This window comes from Schistocerca americana, chromosome 4 (genome assembly GCF_021461395.2).
Source record: "Schistocerca americana isolate TAMUIC-IGC-003095 chromosome 4, iqSchAmer2.1, whole genome shotgun sequence".
NCBI classification, from domain to species: Eukaryota; Metazoa; Arthropoda; class Insecta; order Orthoptera; family Acrididae; genus Schistocerca; species Schistocerca americana.
The window spans coordinates 101,775,943-101,791,383 of NC_060122.1; positions in this window are offsets into that span (position 1 = coordinate 101,775,943).

Genomic DNA, 15,441 nt, shown 5'->3' on the forward strand with positions numbered 1-15,441 from the left:
GAGAACGGGTAGCATTATTTATGGCAGTGTTGCCAATGTCGGTCGTCCAAAAACGGTGAAAACGCCTGAAAACGTCGAGATGACACGCGCTGTGTTTCAAACCAGCCACAGGAAATCGATCAGACGAGCTGCACAACAGGTGGGAAATCAACCAGGAGACACTGCGACAAATTGTTCTTGAAGACCTGCATCTTTTCTCACACAAAATTCAGCCATTAAGCCCCAGTGCCTTGGAACGGCGGTTGTGTTTCGCCAACAATACTGTCCATAGAACTGACGAACAGGATTTTGATGTGAATATGGTTTGGTATAGCGATGAAGCCCATTTTCATTTGGATGGCTTCGTCAATAAGAAAAATTGGCGCTTTTGAGGGATTGAGAATCGGCATTTCGCGATCTAGAAGTCTGTTCACCCTCGACAGGTGACTGTGTGGTCCAGTCACGGAATAATGGGTGCGATATTAATTGATGGCGCGGTGACTACCGAACGGTACGTGAAGTTTCTGGAAGATGATTCCATCCCCATTGTCCAAAGTGACCCTGTTTTCGACAAGATGTGGTTCATGCAAGACTGAGCTCGACCCCATCGAAGCAGCAGAGTTTTCATGTCCTGGAGGAGTACTTTCGGGAGCGCATTCTGGCCCTGGGGTGCCAAGAGGCCACTGGTATGGGCCTCCATTCACCGGGATATTCTCCGGATCTGAACACATGCGACTCCCCTTTGTCGGACTATATATTAAAGACAATGTATACAGGGTGAGTCACCTAACATTACCGCTGTATATATTTCGTAAACCCCCATCAAATACTGACGAATCGATTCCACAGACCGAACATGAGGAGAGGGGCTAGTGTAATTGGTTAATACAAACCATAAAAAAATGCACGGAAATATGTTTTTTAACACAAACCTAAGTTTTTTTAAATGGAACCCCGTTAGTTTTGTTAGCACATCTGAACATATAAACAAATACGTAAACAGTGCCGTATGTTGCATTGTAAAATGTTAATTACATCCGGAGATATTGTAACCTAAAGTTGACGCTTGAGTACCACTCCTCTGCTGTTCGATCGTGTGTATCGGAGAGCACCGATGTGCTAACAAAACTAACGTGGTTCCATTTAAAAAAACGTAGGTTTGTGTTAAAAAACATACTTCCGTGCATTTTTGTATGGTTTGTATTAAACAATTACACTAGCCTCTCTCCTCACGTTCTGTCTGTAGAATCGGTTCGTCAGTATTTGATGTGGTTTACGAAATATATCCAGCGGTGTTTATTCTATTCTGTATAGCAATAACCTCAAAACCATTGCTGAGCTTAAAATAGCCATCCAGGTGGTCATCGACAGCATCGATGTTCCGACACTTCAGCGGGTCATGCAGAATTTCGGTATTTGTCTGCGTCACATCATCGCTAATGATGGCAGGCATATGGAACGTGTCATAACCTAAATCCGAATGTTTGTAGTGACGTTTATATGTTGAATAAAGTGTGTGCACGCCGTAGTTTGTCACTAATTCACGTTATTTTTTCTTTTTCATATAGTTCCTGGTACCCTGTACAAGTGGTGCAGTAATTTTGAAAACATCTAATAGCACCTGTGGGAGACTCTCAGCGCTCGGGCCAGACACATCGCGTCGTGACGGACGAAAACATTATCGCAGTTGAAGAACTTGTGAGGGAAAACGGGAATGTTACTGTAAACTGAATAGCCACTGTTTTAGATATTAGTGTTGGTTCAGCACTCAGTATTGTCAACGATGTGCTGCGAATTAATGAAGTGTCCGCAAGATGAGTGCCACAGCAGTTGGTGAACTGGGTGATCGTCGAACCTATATCCGTAAGGAACTTTTGTGTCGTTCCCAAGGTGAATGTAATTGATATTTGTATACGACTCTTACAGGAGATGCAAACTTGGTAAGCTGTCACGAAAGTGAAACGAAAAGATCGAGGAACAGTTCCTCACCAAAATAAAATTTCCACTCTCAGTCATCGGCAGTAAAACTCATCCTCAATCTCTCTTGAGGTGCAAAAGGACCAATTTTGGAACACTACATGGAAAGAAGATGGACATGACACGTCTCCTATGAAGTGTCCTATACCCTGCAATCAGGAGTAAATACTGAGAACTCCCGACGACAGTTTTCGACCCCAAACTCACCATTCAACAATTGTGACAATACTGCGTATGAAATTTGATTGTCTTGAACACCTCACCAGATCTTGCCCCCGGTGACTTTCATCTATTCGGACTGCTTAGAAAAGCGCTGGGAGTAAAGCGGTCATAAGTCCGGACCAGTATTTAAACTACCTCTTATTACGGCATTGATTCGACGGTTTTAAAAAAATTTAATTAGTTTGAATGTCGTTAACGTGTGCCTGTACTCACTATGGTAATCAAATCCAGTTACCTCACTTCGGTGTCTATAATGTTCTGATAGTAAGTGTTCATTCTATTACTATCGCAAACACTTTGGACAACAGTGCACAATATAGACACAACCAAACCTTCCTGTCCAACATTATTTCATAGTACTACATCCCCGTGACCCCACAACACGATTTTTCTAGTACGTTAATACTTTTCCATTAAGTGAGTGATCTTTGCAGCTCAGTAACTTCCAAAGCTAAGAACGTCACATCGTTAATTTCGTTCATCTTTTGTTAACTTCGTTATCCGAGAGAGGAGTGATCTGTATCGACTCTGCTGGAATTTTGCATTTGAAGGAGCAGGATGCGAGCGTGGTTGGTCTGAATTCATTACGAACGTTGGGTACATGTACGGCAACATCCGTATATAATGAACACGGTCGATTGGCGGTCTCTGGAGAGAAATTGCTGTACAGTAATACTATGAAACATTGTTCATTTGGAGTCAACTAATGTAAAACCTCAAGCTGCGTTGACTATGGGTAGCTCGTATCCCATGAACGTATCATTCTTTACACACGTTAAATACATCTGTACATAATGAGCTCAAGCGAACGGCGCTCTCTGGCGACAAACTGATGAATACTGTGAAACACTGTTAATTTGGAATCTACTAACGTTAAAGCTCAAGCTGCGTTCACTATCGGTAGCTTGTATCCCATGAACATATCATTGTCGATGATGAACCTGATTTCTGTGGTAAGAAATACACAGAAGCGCGAGAACAACTGGTATAGGCATGCGTATTCAAATACAGAGACATGTAAACAGGCAGAATACGGCGTTGCGGTCGCCAACGTCTATATAAGACAACAAGTGTCTGGCGCAGTTGTTAGATCGGTTACTGCTACTGCAATAGCAGGTTAAATGAGTTTAAATGTGGTGTTATAGTCGGTGCGTGAGCGATGGGACACAGCACCTCCGAGGTAGCGACGAAGATGAGATTTTCCCGTACGACCATTTCAAAAGTGTGCCGTGAATATCAGGAATTCGGTAAAACATCAAATCTCCAACGTCGCTGCGGCCGGAAAAAGATACTGCAAGAACGAGACAAACGAACACTGAAGAGAATCGTTCAAGGTGAAAGAAGTGCAATCTTTCCGCAGATTGCTGCAGATTTCGTTGCTGGGCCATCAACAAGTGTCAGCGTGCGAACCACTCAAAGAAACATCATCGATATGGGCTTTCGGAGCCGAAGGCCCACTCGTGTACCCTTGATGACTGCACGACACAAAGCTTTACTTCTCGCCTGGGCCCGTCAACAGCGACATTGGACTGTTGATGACTGGAAACATTTGCCTCGCGGACGAGTCTCGTTTCAAATTGCATCGAGCGGATGGAAGCGTACGGGTATGAAGAATCGCATAATCCATGGACCATGCGTGTCAGCAGGGGTCTGTTCAAGCTGGCGGAGGCTCTGTAATGGCGTGGGCAATGTGCAGCTGGAGTCATATGGGATCCCTGATATGTCTAGAAACGCCTCTGACAGGTGACATGTACGTAAGCATCCAATCTGATCACCTACATCTTGCATTAATTCAAGTCCATTTTGCATTCCGAGGAACTTGGACAAATGCAGCAAGACAATGTGACACCCCACACATCCGGAATTGCTACAGAGTGGCTCCAGCTTCTGAGTTTAAATACTTCCGCTGGCACCCAAAGTCCGCAGATATGAACATTAATGAGCATATTTGGGACGCCTTGCAACGTGCTGTTCAGAAGAGATCCCCACCCCTCGTACTCTTACGGATTTGTGGACAGCTCTGTAGGACTCACGGTGTCAGTTCCCTCCAACACTACTTCAGACTTTAGTCGAGTCCATGCCACGTCGTGTTGCGCCACTTTTGCGTACTCGCGGGGGTCCTACGCAATATTAGGCAGGTGTACCAGCTTCTTTGGCTCTTCAGTGTTTTATCTGTGGTGTCACCGCCAGACACCACACTTGCTAGGTGGTAGCTTTAATCGGCCGCGGTCCATTTAGTACATGTCGGACCCGCGTATCGCCACTGTGAGATCGCAGACCGAGCGCCACCACAAGGCAGGTCTCGAGATACGGACTAGCACTCGCCCCAGTTGTACGACGACTTTGCTAGCGACTACACTGACGAAGCCTTTCTCTCATTTGCCGAGAGACAGTTAGAATAGCCTTCAGCTAAGTCCATGGCTACGACCGAGCAAGGCGCCATTAGCCTTACATAGTTTGATAGTTATCGTATGAAATGTCTCATCAAGAACGTTGTAAACCAATGACGGAATAAAAGTTAAGTATTCCCAAAGCAACGTACTTTTCTTGTTACCACTTATTACGTAACCTGTTTCAGACCTCTATCTAGCCTAAGAGAGATTACGCGTGCCTTTCGGCTACTTCAGTGTGGCGTAGCTGTCTTGTTACTCCACAACATTATATATTGTGGTGAGCCGTGCTGTGTAACAGCGACAGCTCAAACCCATGAAAACATATTGAGTCGCAGGCTACAACTTTTGTTCAAGCATAAAAGAGAGACTACTCAAACACACGGTATTGTTAACTGAGATTAAAGAAGAAAAAAAACATGGATGTACATAAATGAACTGACTGAGAGACTATATATGATTAAAATTTTAATTACTATTCTGAATGAGCCTGAACCTCTTTCACTATGAAAATATAGTAATTAATAATTACAATATATTAATATGGTAGTTAACAATTGAATAAGTTTGATCAGCGGACGCCACACAGGCGTGTGAACACGTATGTCGGGACGAAATATACCAAGCAGAAAGAAAGATCGCTACATTCCGAGACTGTATAGACGACGAAGACTTCTTCCATCATTGGAGTAAAAAAAGTCAGGAGTTTTCATTTTATTAACAGCTAGATCTTTGCGCAGAGTAGCGCTTCATTTCAAAATTTACAAATTTACTAATTCTACCTCCTGTGATGAAGTCATTTCCGTTTAGAGCACAATGGCGGTAATTTGTGCACGAGGCTTTCGAACCAGAATGCTCCGAGATTGTGTTGGTGCCAGCTAGCAGCCATTATATGCCGTTGGTGCAATGGGTGCTTCAATTTTGAATTTATCGCTTTCTTAGAGATGAATATCAGTTGTTGCATAGTCATTTGTGGGTTGTGTGTTAAATTTAACATCCAGTCAAAACTGAATCATAAAGTGAGGAAACCCCAGCAGTAAACTCTGACAGGTCAATGAAATGTTACAGAAATTACAAGCCTTAACATTAGCAATGCAAACGGTGCTAACTAGACAGGAACAGACAGAAAACGAATTACTGACGAAAGTACAACAATCGTCAAAAACTGAATTATTGACGAAAGTTACCGAAATTTCTCAAGCGTAGTACGAAATTTGCAGGAAGAATCAGCCAAAGCACTAGATCAATTTTCAGTCGCGAATTCTAAAATGTAGAGCGATTTTTCAGTTGAGATAGCAAATATTTTTTGAAATAAAAGAAAGTCTTCATGAAACCTTTTGTCATGCTTCCTAGTGTTGCCTGGGCCAAGCAGCCGGCAGTCACAAAATAAATTCGACAAATGCTGGACAAGGAGTACACTGCTTCAGCTCAGAACTAGGCTAGAAAAGCTAGAGCAGAATATTCAGGGATTTTATCGTGTGAAATACCTCTCATGTATTGATCTTAGAGCGTCACGCTGACCTATTCCACAGGCCGGAGAATCACGCAACCTGTCACCACACAGTAAAGTGCTGTGAGAAATTTTTTCTTTCCTGATCTGGAAATCGAGTAATGTTGTTCCTGAGATTATTATCATTCTGTCATCGTTTCATGTGAAACGAGTTACTAAATAGAGAAGCTCTTTGACAGTTGCTAAGGAAGCATGCACAGTAGTACTGGTCAAGCAGATGTCAGCCTGACTTTGAAAAAATTAAACAAGCGCTTTCCAGAGCTACGACTGTATCATACTAACATGAGCCAGGATTTTTGCCTGTCAAATAATGAAGCGAATATTGGTCTAGGAGCCTGCCTATTTCAGATATGCTCTACCGATTGTAAGCCAACAATCTGTATCATTGGTTTTGCATGTAGGATTCTCACCTGTCGTGGGAGATCCTATTTCACTACAGTACTACAAACTCTGGCTGTAGTGCTTTTTTTGCTTTTGCTTGCGCCTTTGTCCCACAGATTTCGCAGGGTAGTCATGGTTACTATCGGATTTGGCATTGTTAATTGAAGGGGTGCCCTGATGCCGTTCCTGCCGCCACTCCGCACCCCCGAGACGGAATCAGTGTACCCCTGCTGTCTGAGTCTAGTGTAAACCATGAAATAGTGCGATCGTGTTTCAGATGTGTGCGAGTCGTGTAACTGAAGCCCGGTATTCACCTAGTGGGATGTGGAAAACCCACTAAAAACCACCTCCAGGCTGGCCAGCATACCAGTCCTTGTCGTTAATCCGCCGGACGGATTCGATCCGGGGCCAGCCGGCCTACCTGTGTCAAGCAGCGCATTAGCGCTGTCGGCTAACCTGGCTATAGTGTGGGCGCTGGAAAGATTTTATGCTAATATGTATTGTAACTACCAAGCACTCAGTTTTTTGCTGACCTTTTCTCTTTCACAGTATCGAATTCAAGAATTGCTCGTAGCTCTTAAGGTGTGCATTTCAGAGCCCATGTTTAATTGACATTTTTGATTCGTATGATCATTCTGTCGTATCCCTGAATACTGACCATATGTTCTGCAACACCCTGTATTAATTCTATTGCAAGTGTTTATTGAGCGAATGTTTGTTTTCTTTGTGGAGACCGAAGGCGACGCAATACACCGACGGCAGAATCTTCGCTGCTGCGGCCAGAGGTGCTATACTATCCGCTGCTACATTCGCCGCGAAGGCCAGTGATAGCAAGAAGATCTTACCGTTGACTGTCATGAAACTCTGGTTTTCATTGATCATCAGTTTCTCATACCGCAATTTAAAGAAAAAAAGAAAATCGAATCGTACCTGTAATGAAATCGTAATGATATACAGTCAACTGTTGTCTGCTATTCAGGATTTACATTATATATATATATATATATATATATATATATATATATATATATATACGGCCAAACTTTCAGGAAACATTCCTCACACACAAAGAAAGAAAATATGTTATGTGGACATGTGTCCGGAAAGGCTTACTTTCCATGTTAGAGCTCATTTTATTACTTCTCTTCAAATCACATTAATCATTGAATGGAAACACACAGCAACAGAACGTACCAGCGTGACTTCAAACACTTTGTTACAGGAAATGTTCAAAATGTCCTCCGTAAGCGAGGATACATGCATCCACCCTTCGTCGCATGGAATCCCTGATGCGCTGATGAAGCCCTGGAGAATGGCGTATTGTATCACAGCCGTCCACAATACGAGCACGAAGAGTCTCTACATTTGGTACCGGGGTTGCGTAGACAAGAGCTTTCAAATGGCCCCATCAATGAAAGTCGAGGGTTGAGGCGAGGAGAGCGTGGAGGCCATGGAATTGGTCCGCCTCTACCAATCCATCGGTCACCGAATCTGTTGTTGAGAAGCGTACGAACACTTCGACTGAAGTGCATGAAACACATGTTGTGTCGTACTTGTAAAGGCACATGTTCTAGCAGCACAGGTAGAGTATCCCGTATGAAATCATGATAACGTACTCCATCGAGCGTAGGTGGAAGAACATGGAGCCCAATCAAGACATCACCAACAATGCCTGCCCAAACGTTCACAGAAAATCTGTGTTGACGACGTGATTGCACAGTTGCGTGCGGATTCTCATCAGCCCACACATGTTGATTGTGAAAATTTACAGTTTGATTACGTTGGAATGAAGCCTCATCCGTAAAGAGAACATTTGCACTGAAATGAGTATTGACACATTGTTGGATGAACCATTCGCCAATCAGCTGCTGATAGTGCCTGCACACGCTGTACATGGTGCGGAAACAACTGGTTCTCCCGTAGCACTCTCCGTACAGTGTCGTGGTCAACGTTACCTTGTACAGCAGCAACTTCTCTGACGCTGACATTAGGTTTATCGTCAACTGCACGACGAATTGCCTCGTCCATTGCAGGTGTCCTCGTCGTTCTAGGTCTTACCCAGTCGCGAGTCATAGGCTGGAATGTTCCGTGCTCCCTAAGACGCCGATCAATTGCTTCGAACGTCTTCCTCTAGGGACACCTTCGATCTGGAAATCTGTCTCGATACAAACGTACCGCGCCTCGGCTATTGCCTCGTGCTAATCCATACATCAAATGGGCATCTGCCAACTCCGCATTTGTAAACATTGCACTGACTGCAAAACCACGTTCGTGATGAACACTAACCTGTTGATGCTACGTACTGATGTGCTTCATGCTAGTACTGTAGAGCAATGAGTCAACACAAGCACCGAAGTCAACATTACCATCCTTCAATTTGGCCAACTGGCGGTGAATCGAGGAAGTACAGTACGTACTGACGAAACTATAATGAGCTCTAACATGGAAGTTAAGCGTTTCCGGACACATGTCCACATAACATATTTTCTTTATTTGTGTGTGGGGAATGTTTCCTGAAAGTTTGGCCGTACCTTTTTGTAACACTCTGTGTATTATAATAAATAATATATTAAGTACAATAAGTCAATAAGAGTCTATAGTATTGAAAATTAATTTTAAGTTGTTATTACTTTTGAAATAAAGAAGCTTATTTATTTTTAGAGAAAGATTAAAGATTTTTAGAGAAAGATTAAAGGGCAGTTCATATGTTAATCGTATACAAACATGGGTTGGTGCAACTAGAAGAATAAATTTTTCAGTCATAAAAATAGCTTGAAGTTACGATCACAGTTTGTGATAATAGAATTTGGCAAGAATTTGATCAATGTACATAATTCTTGACTGGTAAGAAGTATTGGAACAGCACATTTTCAAGAGAACAAGTGAAGAATTATTTTCTGTAATCAAGTCTCTTCCTGACACAACGGATCAGCAGGTTTATTACAGAAATCTCTGTTAGACTTCACAACTTTGGTGTGGCCCACATTTTGGTTACATGAAATCTGACAAGGTAGAAGTGATTAACCTACAGTGAGCCTGTCTGAACACAGTCGTTCAGACCACAAGCAAAGCGCCACATCTTCTCCAGGAGAAATCGTCAATCTGATATCTGGTGCATGTGTACATCTGCAGAGACAAAAGATAGAATCATTCGGCGCACTAAATGGGATTATTTTGAAGTGATTAAATGTGCTAAAAAATTAGGAAATATTGCTATCTCAATAACTTGCGGAGAATGTTGCAACAACAACTGTCAGAAGGTGAAACCTTGGAACGTTAGTAGGAAGGGTGAGTCACACTTGATATATTTTCAGGTAGTGGCCCTCTACACCTGTGGACCACTGTCCAAGAGTAGGACAGGAGTGTTCCTGATGCATAATAACTTTTCGATGTATGTGCGATTATGTGTGACACTGACCATAACAAGAGAGAGAGACAGTCGTCAAGAAAATATAATATGACTACGTACCTCGATTTAGGCAGCCCGAAGCAATTTTTCGAGATGATGACAGTACCTTCAACGGCAACAGGTGGAAGGACTTAAATCGCAGAGTGGCAATAGGCTGAACCTGATCTCTGAACGCCATCCTGAAAAAAATACGAGAAAGTGTTTAGAGAATTAACCGGTTCAGTCGAACCTACTGTTACTAGTACCTAGGAAACTTTCAAGAGGTAGTAAATAATCTACACATACATCTGCATCGGTAATGTGCAATCCACCTTACGGCACTGGTACCCCCTACCGCTAATAATAGTTTCCTCTCCTGTTCCACGCACAAATAGTGCGAACGATAAACGACTGTCTACATGCCTCTGTATAAGCCTTAATTCCTCGTATCTTATCTTCGTAGTCCTTACGCGCTGTGCATGTTGGAGGAAACAGAATTGTTCTGTAAGCAGGTTCAAATACCGGTTCTCTAAATTTTCTCAACAGTGTTCCTCGAAAAGAACATCGCCTTCCCTCCAGGATTCCCATTTCAGTTCTCGTAGCATCTCCGTAACACCTGCGTGTTGTTCGAACCTACCGTTAAGTTAGTTCGACTCTGAATTGTTTCGATGTGTTCCTTCAGTCCGGCCCGCTACGAATCTCAAACACTCTAGCAGTACTCAAGAATAGGTCACAGTAGTGTCCTACATGTGGTCTCCTTCACAGATGAACCACACTTTCCTAGAATAAACCGAAGTCGACCATAATCCTTACCCGTTCGTTCCATTTCACATCGCTTTGCAACATGACGCCCAGATATTTAAACGTTGTGTCTGTGTCAAGCAGGACACTATTAATCCGAACATGATGGGTTTGTTTTTCCTACTCATCCTCATTAACTTACATTTTTCTACATTTACAGGTACCTCACTCGTCCACAAACTGCGCTCTGAGGCTATTAATGCTTGATCAGCTGATGAACAATGAGTAGAACTTACCTACTCCTAAACTACCACGTGATGAAACTATGTAAGGCGAAAAAAATTACAAATGTCATTATGTTCACTGACAATGCTGGGATGTGTATTAGCACTGATAACCTCGGTGTTGAGCGCACACGACAAAGCTGGGCTATGTAAGCAGTATTTCGACAGTGAGAGAGGATGGATGCGTACATACCAAGCAGGTGGCAAAGTTCTTAAGGTGTCATCTCAAGAAACCCTGCTGACAAAATGGAACAAAAAGTGGTAATTACTGTACTCTGGGACTCATGTGATGGCTAGAGTAACAAAACTGGGCACTTATTTGCTGGTACATCCTGAGCCATGTAGAGAGAAGGAACTATATGCCTACCATGACGTTAAGATGTTCCAGAGGAGCTGTATGTGCCATACAGCAATGTATATAGCTAACAGAACTGAATCTTGTATATAGTGTTTGGTGAGTGTATACAGGGTGGTCCATTGATCGTGACCAGGCCAAATATCTCACGAAATGAGCGTCAAACGAAAAAACTACAAAGAACGAAACATGTCTAGCTTGAAGGGGGAAACCAGATGGCGCCATGGTTGGCCCGCTAGATGGCGCTGCCATATGTCAAACGGATATCAACTGCGTTTTTTTAAAACAGGAACCCCCATTTTTATTACATATTCGTGTAGTACGTAAAGAAATATGAATGTTTTAGTTGGACCACTTTTTTCGCTTTCGCTTTGTGATAGATGGCGCTGTAATAGTCACAAACATATGGCTCACAATTTTAGACGAACAGTTGGTAACAGGTAGGTTTTTTAAATTAAAATACAGAACGTAGGTACGTTTGAACATTTTATTTCGGTTGTTTCAATGTGATTCATGTACCTTTGTGAACTTATCATTTCTGAGAACGCATGCTGTTACAATGTGATTACCTGTAAATACCACATTAATGCAATACATCCTCAAAATGATGCCTGTCAACCTTAATGCATTTGGCAATACGTGTAACGAAATTCCTCTCAACAGCGAGTAGTTCGCCTTCCGTAATGTTCGCACATGCATTGACAATACGCTGAAGCATGTTCAAAAAATGGTTCAAATGGCTCTAAGCGCTATGGGACTTAACATCTATGGTCATCGGTCCCCTAGAACTTAAAACTACTTAAACCTAACTAACCTAAGGACAGCTCACAACACCCAGTCATCACGAGGCAGAGAAAATCCCTGCCCCCACCGGGAATCGAACACGGGAACCCGGGAAGCGAGAACGCTACCGCACGACCACGAGCTGCTGACTGAAGCATGTTGTCAGGCGTTGTCGGTGATTCACGATAGCAAATATCCTTCAACTTTGCCCAAAGAAAGAAATCCGGGGACGTTAGATCCGGCGAATGTGCGGGCCATGGTATGGTGCTTCGACGACCAATCCACCTGTCATGAAATATGCTATTCAATACCGCTTCAACCCCACGTGAGCTATGTGCCGGACATCCATCATGTTGGAAGTACATCGTCATTCTGTCATGCAGTGAAATATCTTGTAGTAACATCGGTAGAACATTACGTAGGAAAACAGCATACACTGCACCAATTAGATTGCCATGGATAAAATGGGGGCCAATTATCCTTCCTCCCATAATGCCGCACCATATATTAACCCGCCAAGGTCGCTGATGTTCCACTTGTCGCAGCCATCGTGGATTTTCCGTTGCCCAATAGTGCATATTATGTGAGTTTACGTTACCGCTGTTGGTGAATGTCGCTAAATAGAACGCGTGCAAAAAATCTGTCATCGTCCCATAATTTATCTTGTGCCCAGTGTCAGAACTGTACACGGCGTTCAATGGCGTCGCCATGCATTTCCTGGTGCATAGAAATATGGTACGGGTGCAATCGATGTTGATGTAGCATTCTCAACACCGATGTTTTTGAGATTCCCGATTCTCGCGCAATTTGTTTGCTACTGATGTGTGGATTAGTCGCGACAGCAGCTAAAACACCTACTTGGGCATCATCATTTGTTGCAGGTCGTGGTTGACGTTTCACATGTGGCTGAACACTTCCTGTTTCCTTAAATAACATAACTATCCGGCGAACGGTCCGGACACTTGGATGATGTCGTTTAGGATACCGAGCAGCATACATAGCACACGCCCTTTGTCCATTTTGATCACAATAGCCATACATCAACACGATATCGTCCTTTTCAGCAATTGGTAAACGATCCATTTTAACACGGGTAAAGTATCACGAAGCAAATACCGTCCGCACTGGCGGAATGTTACGTGATACCGCGTACTTATACGTTTGTGACTATTACAGTGCCATCTGTCACAAAGCGAAAAAAGTGGTTCAACTAAAACATTCATATTTATTTATGTACTACACGAACATGTAATAAAAAGAGGGGTTCCTGTTTAAAAAAAACGCAGTTGATATCCGTTTGGCCTATAGCAACGCCATTGAAACGCGTACGTTTCATATGTATTCATTACCAGCGATGGCGAGGCATGACAGAATATCTGACCAGAGAGTTGTTTATCGTTGCTAGTCTGCGCTTGACCGCGCGAGTGTTCAGTTGCGAGTTGCACTCTGTCTGCAGTAGTTGTCGGACGGCAGTAGTTGTAATGAGTGGACGGTTGTAGTGAGCAGGCGTCGCCATGCGTCGACGGCGTGCTGTTATTCCGAATCTGGTCAGGATTGTGGTGGACGATCTGTATTATTATTGAGGGTAATGAAGCAGCATTGCGCTCAGCTAATAACGTGTGTTAATTGTAATTAATCTGTTCAAGAAATGCCCCAATAATAATTTTTTTTATAAAGTAAATCTTTTAAAGAAAAGTAATCATTTCAACTTAAAGTATTTTTCCACTTTTGAAAGAAAAAGATTCATTTCAATTTAAAGAATATTTCCTATGCATTCCCTCCAAGAATCAAAATTAAATGTAGGCCAGCATTGCACAGAGCTGTGCGGTAAAATAAGAGCAGATATAGACGCAGTTTTACTGAGGTAAGAATTTATCAGGTTTAATTATTTCACAGGGCCGAAGGTCAGCGTTGCTGCCCTTATAAGATTTATCAGGTTTAATTATTTCTGCTCAGATGTTACATTCAGTTGATGGTTCATTATTTAATTAATATTATTGTGGGTTGGTGATCAATCTTCATCCCTTAACGATATTTTGTGGGGAGTTTACATTTGGGCAATTTTTATTCTTTAATTTTGCAAGGAGGTTACGCTTGGCTCATTTTCATAATCATTGACTTTCTAATTATTTTCACGGGGAGGTTACACCATATAGCGGGCCAACCATAGCGCCATCTGGTTTCCCCCTTCAAGCTAGCCGAGTTTCGTTCTTTGTAGTTTTTTCGTTTGATGCTTATTTCGTGAGATATTTGGCGCGGTCACTATCAGTGGACCATCCTGTATATTTGATTCACTTGTGTTAGTACAAAATATTCTACACTGACTGAAAAAATCACAGCATCAAAATAATTAATGCGGAGAAATGAAATCTCGGCAATAGATTTGTCTAGGTAACATATGTAAGTGATTAACATTGCAAGATCAGCCTCCCCCTCCCGGATGATGCCCTCTCTCCCTCCATTTATCCTTCCTATCAACTCTGATCCTCAATCCCCCTCCTTTCCTCTGTCCTTTCCCTGGGCTCCCTCTTCCCCCCTCCCTTCCGTCCTGTTTTCTCCCCACTCAACCTCTCCCTACCTCCCTTCTCCCCCCCCCCCCAGTCCTTTTGTATTCCCCTCCTCTGCCTACCCCACTCCCTGTCGCGTCTGCCCCCCACCCCTCTTATGGGTCCTCATCCTCCTTCAGCTCCTTTCCCGGCTCCCCCCTTCGCTTTTCCTCTCCTTTCCCCCCTTTTTTGTTTTCCCCTCTTCTGTCCAGTTTCCCCCCACCTGCTCTCGACTGTGGTGTCACATTTGCCCACTTTTTAGTGCAATGTTCCAGTGACTATTCAGTGTTGTTTGTCTTTCTCGTGTTGCGAACAGAAACCATGCTGTCGCTAGGTGTGAATTTTATGTCCTTTGCGAACAGAATCCAGACTGTCGCCGTGTTTTTTTAATTGTCTATTGTTTTCCCTGTCTGCTTCGTATGTATTTTTCTTAGCATCATCATCCCTCTGTTGTTGTTTTAAGTTCCACGATTTCTTTTCGCCTTGTTACTCTCTAAGTCTCCGATTTTATCGCCTGTTTTTTTATTATTTGTTCTCTTGATCTTTGTCACAAAATCTGTCGGCTGAAGAGCGGCATACTAAGCTGCTGCCAGCCCGCCCCCTTCGGGGGGAGTTGAAATTCAATAAATGAAAAAAAAAAAAAAAACAAGATCAGCGGTTAATGTAAGCGAGAGATATTTCATTCTAAATTTTAAACGCTAGTATATATATATATATATATATATATATATATATATATATATATATATATATATATATATATATATTTTTTTTTATTTTTTTTGGCTGGAATTTCACGCCTGTGGCATTTGGTCAGTCAATACAGGGACTGTGAAAGGCAGCACAACAGGTCGAATGACCTGACTGACTTACGGATTTGCTATC